At 36.0% G+C, this 12,828-nt stretch overlaps 1 long non-coding RNA gene across 1 annotated transcript; it reads right to left on the bottom strand.

Moving 5' to 3' along the window:
• Positions 1-716: 716 nt before the first annotated feature.
• On the bottom strand, positions 717-2,881 carry LOC128015837 (uncharacterized). The gene is made up of 3 exons (XR_008184016.1): positions 2,550-2,881; positions 1,562-1,608; positions 717-1,093 (listed from the first exon to the last, which is right to left on the bottom strand). It is a non-coding gene; the product is annotated as an uncharacterized LOC128015837 (long non-coding RNA).
• Between the last annotated feature and the right edge of the window lie 9,947 nt (positions 2,882-12,828).

Below are 12,828 nucleotides of genomic sequence, written 5' to 3'. Positions count from 1 at the left end.
AAACCAGATCACTTGAAATACGATATCCACATAAATGATCAAAATAAATGCCTACCATATGTCTCATTTTTTTTCTTCTGAAACTGGTTGATATGTAAATGAAACATAAGATCTCCATTAACTATCCTCATGAGCAACATAATTTCCTCAGTGTTCAGTTACTGTACACACGTTTTGTCTCCCAATAAAAGCCTCTAAAAATGGAAGAATGCAATCACATCACAAGGCTTGAAACGAAGGCGGGAAGTTCAGTCTAATGAGGGTACCCAACTGAAATAGGTAACTTTAGGTCAGCTTCTTTATCCAGAACAAAATCTAATATCTAAAGTTGGCAAACAATATACCGCATTAATGAACATCGCACTCAGATGGGTCCCTCAGCATCAGATCTAATTTCAGACTTTGTGCCTTCACACAGCAGGAAAACCAGGAATGACTTTGTGGAGTATTCTGCCTTAGGCTACAAATTGCACATCATGACAGTGTTTCACACAAAGACATCTGTATTCCACATGCACTTTGGACAGGTCTTTTTATTTTTTGGAGGTAATGACCAGGACAAACTTCAGCTAATGGAAAGCTGTCATAGTTTTGATAGTCATGTTCCCATGCCTTGACAGGTTACATCTCAGAAGCAGTAACCATTTTGATATTGCATTAGACGAAACTGTATTTACAAACAATCCTTTATTGTCATCCCTGTGATTACAGTTTGGCCTACAATGCCCAGAATATGTACATTATGCTGAGTGTTAATTTAAATGTATACAGATGATAAACATGTACATTACGCAGTACAGTAAAATGAACATTAAAAGAGCTTTTTCCGTATGGCTACAATATAATAAATATAATGCAATGCAATGTAATGTAATGAGTCTATACTTTCTTAATTATCTAATAATGACCACAGCTCTTGCAGACAGTAAAGCTCTAAGAAACAATTATACTTAAATTAATTGTGTTAATTATAATTATGCCATTTGCCTCTTTCATTGTCTTCAACACAATCCTCCCAAACAAGAGTTTCTTAAAGAAGAAATCATTTCTGATTTATGCTTCCTTGCTCTCTCCTCTCCTGCATTATAGTGGCCTAACAAGAAGCAGATCAAGAGGATACAGGAGTTAACAGAGCATCAGCATCAACATTCATTTTAGCTGAAATACATATTAGAAAATCAATTCAGGACAATTGTTTTACAAAAGCCTGTGAACATTTCTTGTCATTTAGATGTTTTTCAAAGGAAACTAAGCTGCCGAGGCTCCACACACAGACACTGCGAGCAGGTTTTCTGTGTGTTTGTCTGTGTTTGTCTGTTACAGCCTTCTGTCAAGTCTCAGTGTTTTATATTGCCCAGTAGTTGACCTTGGGTGGTGACAGAGTGGGTGGAATACATTAAAAGCCCTATCGCATCTGTCAACATGAACACTAATGAGCCGCCAACAGACGGACAGACAGAAAGAGCGCACACACACACACACACACACACACACACACACACACACACACACACACACACACACACACACACACACACACACACATCGTACATATACACACCTGTGAGTAATGAGGCATTAATGCAAAATGCAATCACTTCCAACTGTCTGTAAGAAAAAACGAAGAAATTGTCTGGCAGCGATGACAGCAGACTCTACTGTTCTTACACAAGAGGAGGCTGTGGATATCTATTGAGCTACACTGTCTGTCTGGCAATGGATTGTCTGCCCATAATGTACATTTTGAATATTAGCATCCTTGGACACAAATATGACAGATATTTACAATGTGGGACTGCCTATATCTATCCTATAATTTCACTCATATTGTTCTGCTTTCATAAAGACTGGATGCTTTTATGTATGTGCACCTACATTGCTTTGTATGTTTTCTTGTTATTATTATTATTTTTTATTGTTTGTTTGTTTAAAACATAATAAAAAAAATGTCATTCGATTTATATATTTAAATAATAATAATAAAATGAAATAAAAGGTTATTGATATTCATCGTACCATGAACAACCTTTAACATTCATGGAACCATTCCACTGCATAAATGTTTTTTTTTTTTTTTTGAAAAAGGGTTATTTAGATTATTAAAATGTTCTTCACACAAGTGCAGATGAAGAATGCAGATTTAAAAAAAAATTGCATAGGAGTTATTTTTTGACAAACAAAATGGGTACTGAGTATATCTACCACAAAACTGAATAAAACCAAATTGTTTTAGTCAGGAATGTCAAGATCAGAGGAAAGACCTTGACAAAAATATAAATAAAATAAAATTTAAAAAGCCCTGAAATTTCATTGGTGTGCATTTGAAAACCATTTGGCCCCCTAAATTTTTGACTTGTGGTTATTTATTTAAATATGAACCTCCTCCCTAACATCTAGTCACTGGTAGGCTCATGTTTTATTAAAGTTGCTTTGGAACAGGGTGTTTTGTGAAAAGTACTACACAAATAAATCTGGCTTCATCTGACTTTATATGTTAACTAAATGTATGCTCTTATTTGGAAGAAATGAAGCAGTAAATTTATAATTACCATTTGAAGTACCTGCCAGACTCATGCACTCCCTGAATGAACAAAGAACAGAAGAAAAACATAAGTGTGTGTATATTTAATGTCTCACCTCGTGATGGTCTGGATTAATGTTGTGCTTGGCCAGATTCCACATACAAAGAAATCCTATACTCATGTACATTCTCCTCTGCTGTCAAATCTCTGCGCATAAGCTTCAAAGAATTTGGTGAAATATGTTCTGTTCAAAATGTCTTCAACAAAAACAGAAATATGCTTGCTATGGTAACTGAAGGCATGCAATTTTAAAGTCACAAACAACAGTGTTAAAGGAGCTGTCTCTGGGATTTCTTTACATTATAATATTTACATTGACATATTCAAGCTGGCTATCAAGTATCCTGATGACAGTATAGACCCTGTAACCTACATCACTCATTTCAGAAACAAAAAGAGAGGAATTCGAATGAATTTCACCATCAGGAATGATGATAATGGTAATTAGTACCCTCAACGGCGTTCATGTGAAACAATGACAGTTGACACATAAATTGCTGTGAAGTGCAGAGCAATTTGTGTCACCCATGTCAGAACACAGTTATTCCTGCAGATTACAGCTAATAAGATTCATATTAAAAAGTGGGGGCATTATTATTTTTTTTAGACTTGACAAATACGGCATCGTGAAAAAGATCACATTTGTTATACACTTCAGACTGTCTGCTGTTTAGTGAGATGACCTCTGCAAGTAAGTATATACAGTACAGACCAAAAGTTTGGACACACCTTCTCATTCAAAGAGTTTTCTTTATTTTCATGATTATGAAAATTGTAGAGTCACACTGAAGACATCAAAACTATGAATTAACACATGTGGAATTATATATGGAATTATATACATAACAAAAAAAGTGTGAAACAACTGAAAATATGTCATATTCTAGGTTCTTCAAAGTAGCCACCTTTAGCTTTGATTACTGCTTTGCACACTCTTGGCATTCTCTTGATGAGCTTCAAGAGGTAGTCACCTGAAATGGTCTTCCAACAGTCTTGAAGGAGTTTCCCGAGAGATGCTTAGCACTTGTTGTTCCTTTTGCCTTCTGTCTGCGGTCCAGTTCACCCCTAAACCATCTGGATTGGGTTCAGGTCCGGTGACTGTGGAGGCCAGGTCATCTGGCGCAGCACCCCATCACTCTCCTTCTTGGTCAAATAGCCCTTGATGCCTTCAGTGTGACTCTACAATTTTCACAGTCATGAAAATAAAGAAAACTCTTTGAATGGGAAGGTTTGTCCAAACTTTTGGTCTGTACTGTATATGTTGTTGTCTATGATGTATAGAAATTATGAAGATACCAATGCACAGGCCTACAGCTTTGTGCTGCCCCTGCTAATGCCAGATCAGATTTCTGTGGGAGATTTATACTGGGGCAGCTGGACAGTCTCGCAACCTGTGCTCAGAAAAACAGTAGGTGAGAAACAGTTGTGTAACAAAATCAGAACAACCAAATCAATCCAGCAAGCTCAAAGAACTGCTGATAATTATCCATGAACACAAGTGGGTCGACATTAGGGAAAGTTTATCCGATAAGCTAACAATCCACAGCAAACCTGATACGGGCTTCTTCCATCCCCATCGCTTCTGTTTTCTGCAAATAGCTGACAGTTTATTTGGTTTCATTGTCATATATAGCACTAGCAGCTAATTCCCAAATGTCAATATATAGTAGTGAGAAGGATGGTATACAAGGCGAGTAATTATTTCTTTATCCTATTAAAACAGTTCCATAAACAAGACGTTGATAGTAACTGATATTTTAGGCACTAGCTAGCTGTTTCTGTTTATTTTAGCTCCGCCACACATATTGCTGGTATTAAACAGTTCAATAAGCACAAAGTTAATAATGAATGACTTACATTTTGGATATAATATTAACCATATCTTTGTCTATTTTTGGTCTGCCAACAAATAAAGTTGTATTTCTAGGCAACACAGTGTTTTGTTCCTGAATGAATCGATGTTTCTGAATCAGTCGTATGAGTGAATGATGATGTTGTTTCATTATTGAATAAATCAGTGCTTCTTAACAAATTGGTTGAGTGAATGATTAAATGACTCACTCGTAAGACAATAATTTATTGTTTCCTTCCTGAACTTCCTGAATCTGTTTTCAAAGTGAATGACTCACTCAACTGAACAAATCAGTTGACTAAATGATTCAATGATGCCTCATGAAGTCAATCACTGCCACTTACTGACGTTTGACGGATGTACATAAAGTGCTGAACTAATACAGCAGCTGTACAATACCTATTACAAACCTTTGACATGTGACATTCACATTATAAAATATCAATTTAATAAATCATGTGAATTTAACTGAAGGTGACACACAGGCCAGGACACTGCATGAGACTTGACTTAATCAAAAGGGCAATGCAAGTAGTTTGTGATGATGACATGCAATATGGTGCGACGTTTAACCTTTAAGCCATTTTTAATACCACAGCATCAATTACATATCGGACCACCGGCACCAAACTTGACACTGAGAACAGATCTCCAGTGTGAAAGTCAAACGTGTGGCAGTCAGTCAGGATAACCTCCAGAGGCCACTTGCTCTCACTGTTTGACGACAATGCTCAGATCAGGTTTCCAGCACTGCCTGGGAGGTCAGAGCCCAAGCAGGAAAAGTGGGGTCATTACCCTCTTTTGACCCCAACCACACCTCCCGTGCCTGATCCATCACACTCATGACACACACACTCCCATTCCCACAGTCCAGAACACACACAAACGTGATCGGAGAGCGCTTGACCTCATCTGATTTATTGTCCTGGGCATTATTTGCACGAGGCCAGGTGTGGCCAGTACCACTTCCGATTGAATCAGACACACCACCCTTTCAGCAGCATTCAAACACTGTGAAAGTGTCTTTGAGACATTTTAAATGCTAGGTTGCTTATAACAGAGAAGCCAACCTAAAGAGAATGTTTTTCCCCAGCAAGCAGTGCAGATTTTCTCAATATTTAGTAAAGATCAGATTTGAAAATGAAAATGAATTGTTATCGATTCACAATTGTGTCAGCAGGTTTTGGAACTGACAAAAGGGGGAGGTAGCATTTCAGTTCAGCGGGTGAGTTAACTCAGTCAAAATTGCTATATATTAGCTGGTTAAACAAAATATATCAACTAATTACTTTATAGAGATGTATATTGTTTTCATTTCTGCAAATGTATGCAGTATGAAATTAATAATATAATTTTTATTTCTGTAAATGTATCCAGTATGCAAAGAACAAAAGGCATCTTGTTTATATTAAAACAAAATAAATTGGCAAGATTGCAGAGAAATTAGACTTTTAAGTGAACACTGACAAATCATTTAATTTATAATTAATAAAATGTGCAAATGGAGCATTGAACACTCTAAAATGAATCTTTAAAATTGTATGGGTGTTCAGATTTTTTTAGTGAAACACTGTCATCAACTGCAATAAACAAGATATTCAAAAAGATTTAATTTAATGATAGCATAAAATGTACTGAAAAATAATGATATGATGAATAACCTAAAAAAGTTCAAAATCTGCCTCTTTAATTCTTAGAAATATTTGCAGCTTGGCTACGTTCATTACTCTTAAACATCTCATGACCTCGTAAGAACCTGCTTTTAGTGCTTCACTGTCTCGAGAACAAATAAGAAAAGACAAGAAAAGAAAAACATTTTTTATGCACAAGCTCAACGAACGCCTCTGTTTACATCCATAAGTCACTTTTACGCTTTGAAACTGAGAACAAACTAATCTCCAACATCAATTATGCGACTCTCCAATAAATTACAAATAATTAAGACTTGCTTCTATTTGAGCTGTTTGACCTTTCGGGTACAAACACTCATCAAACATAATTAGGAAAGAGGAAATGAGATATTTACTGTTCGTCAAGGCTGCCTGTCATTACACAAAACTCAGACAGGTCATAATGTGAGAAGTGTCATTCATTTGCTTGTGTTTACCTAATGAGATGAGATGGCAGAGACTCATGGATGAATTATGAATCTATCTATCTCTTTCAAAATGTGAATGGAGAAATGCATCCATATTTTTTGGCTTATTATTGCTGCTATGTTGTTACTATAGCAACAGTACACCGGAAACATACAGAAAACAATTCACCATTCCTTTCATTCTTTGCAAAAGAGCTTAAAAGAATGCCATCAGTTTACAGCTGTAAAGAGGCCTTTTTTCTCTTCTTCCTGAAAGCCCAGGGGCTGTTATTCCAAAAGTCATCCTGCACAATTCCTTTCAGATGAAATAACTCCCTACAAAAAAAAAAAAAAGTCTTATGGTCTCATGTCTATCTTGTGGTTTACAGTATGTCCTTTCAGTAAGGCTTTTATAAAGTGCACGGATTACAAAAATATCTACCAAGCTTAAAAAAAAAAAGTATTAGCGAGTGCGCTGTTTCATGTGGCTTTAATTGCTGTTATCATGCCCCATTTAAAAGATTAATAGTGTGATTTTCTAAACAACTGCCACTTTTTTTCACATAGTAAAGGCTGACAGCAGTAAATTAGATGGATGACATTAAAGATACAGCACATGAAAGAGGACATTCAAAAAACATGGCTTCGTTTTATTCAAATAGATGGTCTATTGGTGTTGTAGGTCTTGGTCGTGAGATATGTCTTAAGGTCATTTTTTGAAGGTCTTAGTCTTGTCTCGGTCTCGACCACATTTGTACTTGGTCTTGTCTTGGTCTAAGAGTAAAAAAGGACTTGGGTTTTGTTTTAAGACCAATTACTTAAGATCACAACTGTGGGAATATATCACTAAATTGCAAGTGCATTGTCTGATTTATTTGTTAATATCATTAATGTGACTGAATGTCAATCAATAACTAATTAAATAACAAAACGATAATAAATTAGTGCATCTCAAAACGTTTGATTACAAGGTCCCCTATTGTCCACAACAACATTTAAAGACCCCCTCTACTCACACAAAATATTAAAATTAAAATATTTTTTTGTTTATTTTAATGCTTGTTGTGTCTTATTTTAAATGATTTAAAGTCATCTTGAGTTCCCCTTGGAAGTCTGTTGAGGCTGAAAGCCAGTGGTTTATTCTGTTATGCCAGGTCAGAAATTAGGAGTTGTGTCAAAAATGACACAAAGAAAAATGACATAAAGAAACCATGCAGCTACCTCTTCCTGTACACTTTACAGTCTCTTCCATCTTCTCTCATGGCCCAGAGAACCCACTGATCTCCTTTGAACTCTGGGACATTGACCTAATGCATGGGTAGCAACCATTGCATTCTTTTCTATGGCAGCAAAGACATGCTCCCCCCAAATTAGCAAGCCATCTCAGTGTTATACCACCTTTTTTTTTCTAAACCAGGGATGACATAGAGCATATGCTTTCTCTTTGAAAAGCAAAGTGCAACCTGACACCAAACTTTACATAAACAATCGACTGCTTGCATGTTTAACGCATATGAGAGTGGAGTCCATTAAGAAAAAGTACAAACAGATCCTGCAGGGTTAAGGGAGAACTCAAGCACTGTAAAGGAAAGGAACAGAGTGCTATTAAGATATAAGATGACCAAAATAACAGATTATCTCCTACCAAGAAAAGCTCATAATCAAAGTGTCCTTGTATGTCTAGATCACTTACATGGGAATCTCCGTTCTAGAATAGTTCACATATTTAGCCCTCAGGCTGATTAGTGTTTTATAAATATATAAACAAGTGCAGTTATAAAGCCTAATGACGGTAAACATGGTGGTCTTTGAATCCTCTCTATAGGGGTCTTTCACTGCTGTCATCTAAAATAGAGGGTAATGGTTACTGTACACCACTCTAATGGCATGCATAAGGGTCTGCGTTCTTATGCTAAAATTGCATGCTGGCCTTTCAACCCCAGGAGAGAAGCTGAGATGCTATAATAGGCTTTTAATGGCTTCTCACTATGACAACAATTAAAAAAAAAAAAAGAAATATGACACAGCATGTCACAACAGTTTATTAATTAATTTATGCATGACACCATGAACACCTTGCATAACATGGCAACCTCTAATTTTGTTCGCCTTAAAGAATTTGAAACACTGTGATACGTTCATGTCAGCTATCTAATGCACTCAAGGGTCCAGGAATCTGTACTGAAGTCTTTCAATGTCAGTGCTCATAAAAAATAAAATAAAAAGGTTGACCCTTGAACCTTTAATCCTAAGTAATAATGCCACCTTTTAGCCAGGACTGTAATTCATAGCATCTTCAAAGCCATTTAAGAAACACTAATATATTTGTACAAACATGAAACTAAAACGTAAAAATCTGGGAGGTTGAAGTGATATTTTGTTAACGTTAATGTAAAGAAAAACCTCAATGAACATCAATGAACTCTTTAGCAGTTTTTGTGCATATGGCACACAATTTAAAAAATATTTTTTTATATATACCATTACTGGATCTAAAACTAAAACTACAGTCTTTCAAATCTATAACATTATTTCTTTACCTTTCTGAGGACATTGAAATACTTTTAATAAAAAAAAAAATACTTTTCAGCTATTTATTAAAAAACTGAACTTTTAAAATCAAAAATCATGGCAAGGAATTTGGAAGACACAGAAAGCATCAGTAATTGTGTTATTGCTTTATATATATATATCTTCGTGCCAAAGAATTGTTTTGAAGGCAAACCTATTAATGTTGATTATTTGCTATTAATTGCTAGAAGGCTTTCTCATCACAAAGTAGTATGAGGATGGAAAGAAAGAGAATGTTCTAGCTTGAGGCATTCTGTAGAAATGGTTAGAATAACTATATCATGTTCACACCAGCAGAAATAAATATTCATTGCGGTGAAGTAATAAAACAGTGATCATAAAATTGAAGCTAAAATGGTTATCTTTCTCCTCTGCCAAGATAAATGAGAAAATGAACACACAGAGAAAAATATAATTATCAAACCCTACATGTTTTTGTGAAAAATGTAAAGTCTTAGGAAAACTAGAACTAAACTTGATGAAACCACTTTCACCAGTTTCAATAGATTCCATTTCTGCTCTCATACAGCCCCCTAAAATACACAAAACACATGAAAGGAATATTCCAGGGTTTGACAAGTTCAATCAACATTACATATGACAGTTGTGATTACAAAAAAATTAATAAAATAAAAATTCACTTCAATTTGTGTACTTTTTAAAATAAATATCAATCAGCTCATACACATATTTTACAATTTTTTTAAATAAAAAATACTGAAAAGGCAGTGATTATGTTGTCACTTTTCTTTTCTTTTTTTTTACATACAAATACCACATGCTTATTAAACCAATATTTTATTCAATAATATGCATGGAAATAAAGCAATTTAAGTATAAACATTTAGAATAATGCATACAAAAACAATGCATTAATTATAAAAGTTCACGAAGTCAATACAAAAATGTGTACAACATTTTTATTATCTAAATATTACCTTTCCTGTATATTATATAATGGCTAATACTCTAAAATGACTGTAAAAATTATGAAAACTTGACACCTCAAATAATACTGACAAAAATTGGCCCCAGTAATTTCCAATGCAAGTGCTGGCTTACCATTACCTTGAGTTTTGCTTTTTTTTATATTTTTTTAAGAAAAGGAGGGACAAATTGAAATGTTTTTTATGGTAATCAACATCATGAAACAAATGTTGTTGATTGAGTCTACATTGTATTACACTCTGAATATTCCCTCAACCTCCCTGATCCTAACAGTAGAGATATCCCTGTTATATCTCCACCGGGAAGGTCAAGGCAATGCAGCACATTTCCTTTAAAGCTGACCACAAGGGACTGAATGTTTAACCAGTCTATGTTCAAGCATGCTGCGGTCTGATTTCAGATATGTTAAGTTTAGGCAATGGTCTGAAACTAATTACCGGGACGTTGCTTTAGTTAAGCGGCGAGTGTTGTAAGCCCTTTTCAACACTACCTTGATTCGCTGCACATTTAGGGGCACGGTGTGGTAAGGTATTACTTTAAATGAAACCGTGGGGCCCCCTCAGATGCCAGACATCATTCAGTCTCACATACACACTCTCTCATGTGCGCACACACTGATGGGGCTTTGCCATTAGTCAGTCGTCACACCGCAGAATTGCAAAACGTTTGAGCAGCTGTTTGGGGCTGTGGAAGAAATGCTACCATCTGGGCTTAACCTCCAGGGCATTACCACCTCTTTCCTCCTACAGAATCCAGAATATATACAAACCAATACATAAAAGATAACGTGTGTAACGGAGGCCAGCGAGTAGGTGCTGTGCAGGTGAACAGATGCTAGTGGCTGCAGTAACTTAGCATCCTTGTTAGTGTGTCCGCTTCCAATGCCGGAGACCCAGGCTCGAGGCCCACTCGGAGCGAATGCTGTACAAAGATGTACAAACATCTTTCTAGATGTTTGTACATTTCCTGAACAAGTATGTGTGGTGCTTGCACAACTCACCATTGTGATGCCAGGGTTGTGCTGCGCAATTGCTAGTTGACTTAGGTCAATGCCAACATGGACATATCCTCAAAAACCATGTGACATTAACAGAAGGTGTGAACACAGAAAACATTACAAGCAGTCTCATTTGCAACAAGGAAAAAAAATGTTTGTGCTGTGTTTTTATGCAATGAAAAAAACCATTGAAATTCCAAAACATTTAAGGTGCGGTCACATTAGTGAAATTTCAGCAACATTTAGTTAAAAAAAGGTCCATTGTCTCTCCTTACTTATAGCGTAAAAATATATGTACAGCTCACACAGAAGCCACTTTTAAACCAAGCAGCTTTTTGTCGGTCAATGCAGTGAATCCACACAACAAACTTGAACCTGTTGCAAAATCTGCATTGGGAAATCTTTCACCCTCACATGAAACTCCCAATCGCATGGATTCCTATAGAAATGACTGGATTTCACCCACAAAAATGTGGCAAAAAATGGTAAATGTGACAGCACCTTTACAAACTAAAAGACAGAGCATATAAAATGAAAACATCAATATTCCAGCCTATGTCAAGTTCTATTTTGCATATATTTGTTACTTTTGAACAATCAAGAATTTGTAATCTCTTGCGTCACTACTGTAAGCTTGGTCTGTAAAAAACTAAACACAGAGTACATATAACAAGATATCGCTGAAATAACTAGGACTGCATGCATTCCCTGCTAAAAGAAAAATTTAAACCAGTCTAAGGTGGTTTGCTGGTCTTAGCTGGCTTAATATGGTCTCACCAAAACACCTCATAAAACCAGCCAAAAGACTAGACTGGGAGACCAGCAAACCAGCTTAAATTTTTTATGGGTTGGTATAGGATAATTTTTGATTAAATAAACTTGTGGCTGCTCAGAAACATTTTTCTATTAAATAGAGATTTCCTGAGTTTTTTCTCATGCTGATGGTTTGGAAACTAATAAATTAAATCAAATAAAACAATTAAACAATTGAAATGATAGAGTTAAGTAGGAAGAAATTGAGAAAAAGGGACCAACTGGATAAAACAAGAATTGAAGATCCAACAGAGCGAACAACCTTTAATTTCCCCGTTATACCTCTGTAGGCCAGTGAGACAGACATCTCTACCCCCAGTAAATGACAGAATGACAGATTACTGAGAGCAAACAGATAGAAGGGGGAGAACAAAAGAGTGAAAAATCCATACATCTCTCATAATGTTTTTGCGGAACCCTTTCACCCAAACTCATTCCAGTATGGCATGATGACAGACTGCAGACCTTCATTCTCTCCTGTCCTCCCCTTCATTTTTGCCTCGCACTCTTCCCTGATGGTGCTAGTAAAAACTAGAGAGATGGTGCCATTAATCTCCTGTCACAGAAGATTACAATTGATTCCAAAAGGCTAAACGAGGCTAAAAACTTGCTGAAAGGCCGGTGTCAACAGCCAGGATGCACAATGAAAGTTATTTAGGTTTGTTAGCATTTATCAGTCTTGAACTGTGGGATGACACTATACTAGTATGATGAGACAAAGGTGAGATCTGACACTGGCTGTCTTTATGACAAAGAACCTGAGAATGAATGTGGAAATGAAGGCAGCATGCGGTTAGGAAAAGGACAGACGTGTCAAAAGTAAAAATGATTTGCTCGTCAAAGCATCGTTTAACAAATTACTGAACCATCACTGCCTATTGTTTGCAACTTGTCTGACAGTGACGTATGTATGGTGTCAAAGCGTCTCATTAATAAACTCAGAAATGAGACGTATATACATATGAGGCAAAAATGTATCAGCATATTC

This window comes from Carassius gibelio, chromosome A6 (assembly GCF_023724105.1).
Source record: "Carassius gibelio isolate Cgi1373 ecotype wild population from Czech Republic chromosome A6, carGib1.2-hapl.c, whole genome shotgun sequence".
NCBI classification, from domain to species: domain Eukaryota; kingdom Metazoa; phylum Chordata; class Actinopteri; order Cypriniformes; family Cyprinidae; genus Carassius; species Carassius gibelio.
This window is presented reverse-complemented; position numbering and strand designations above follow the sequence as displayed.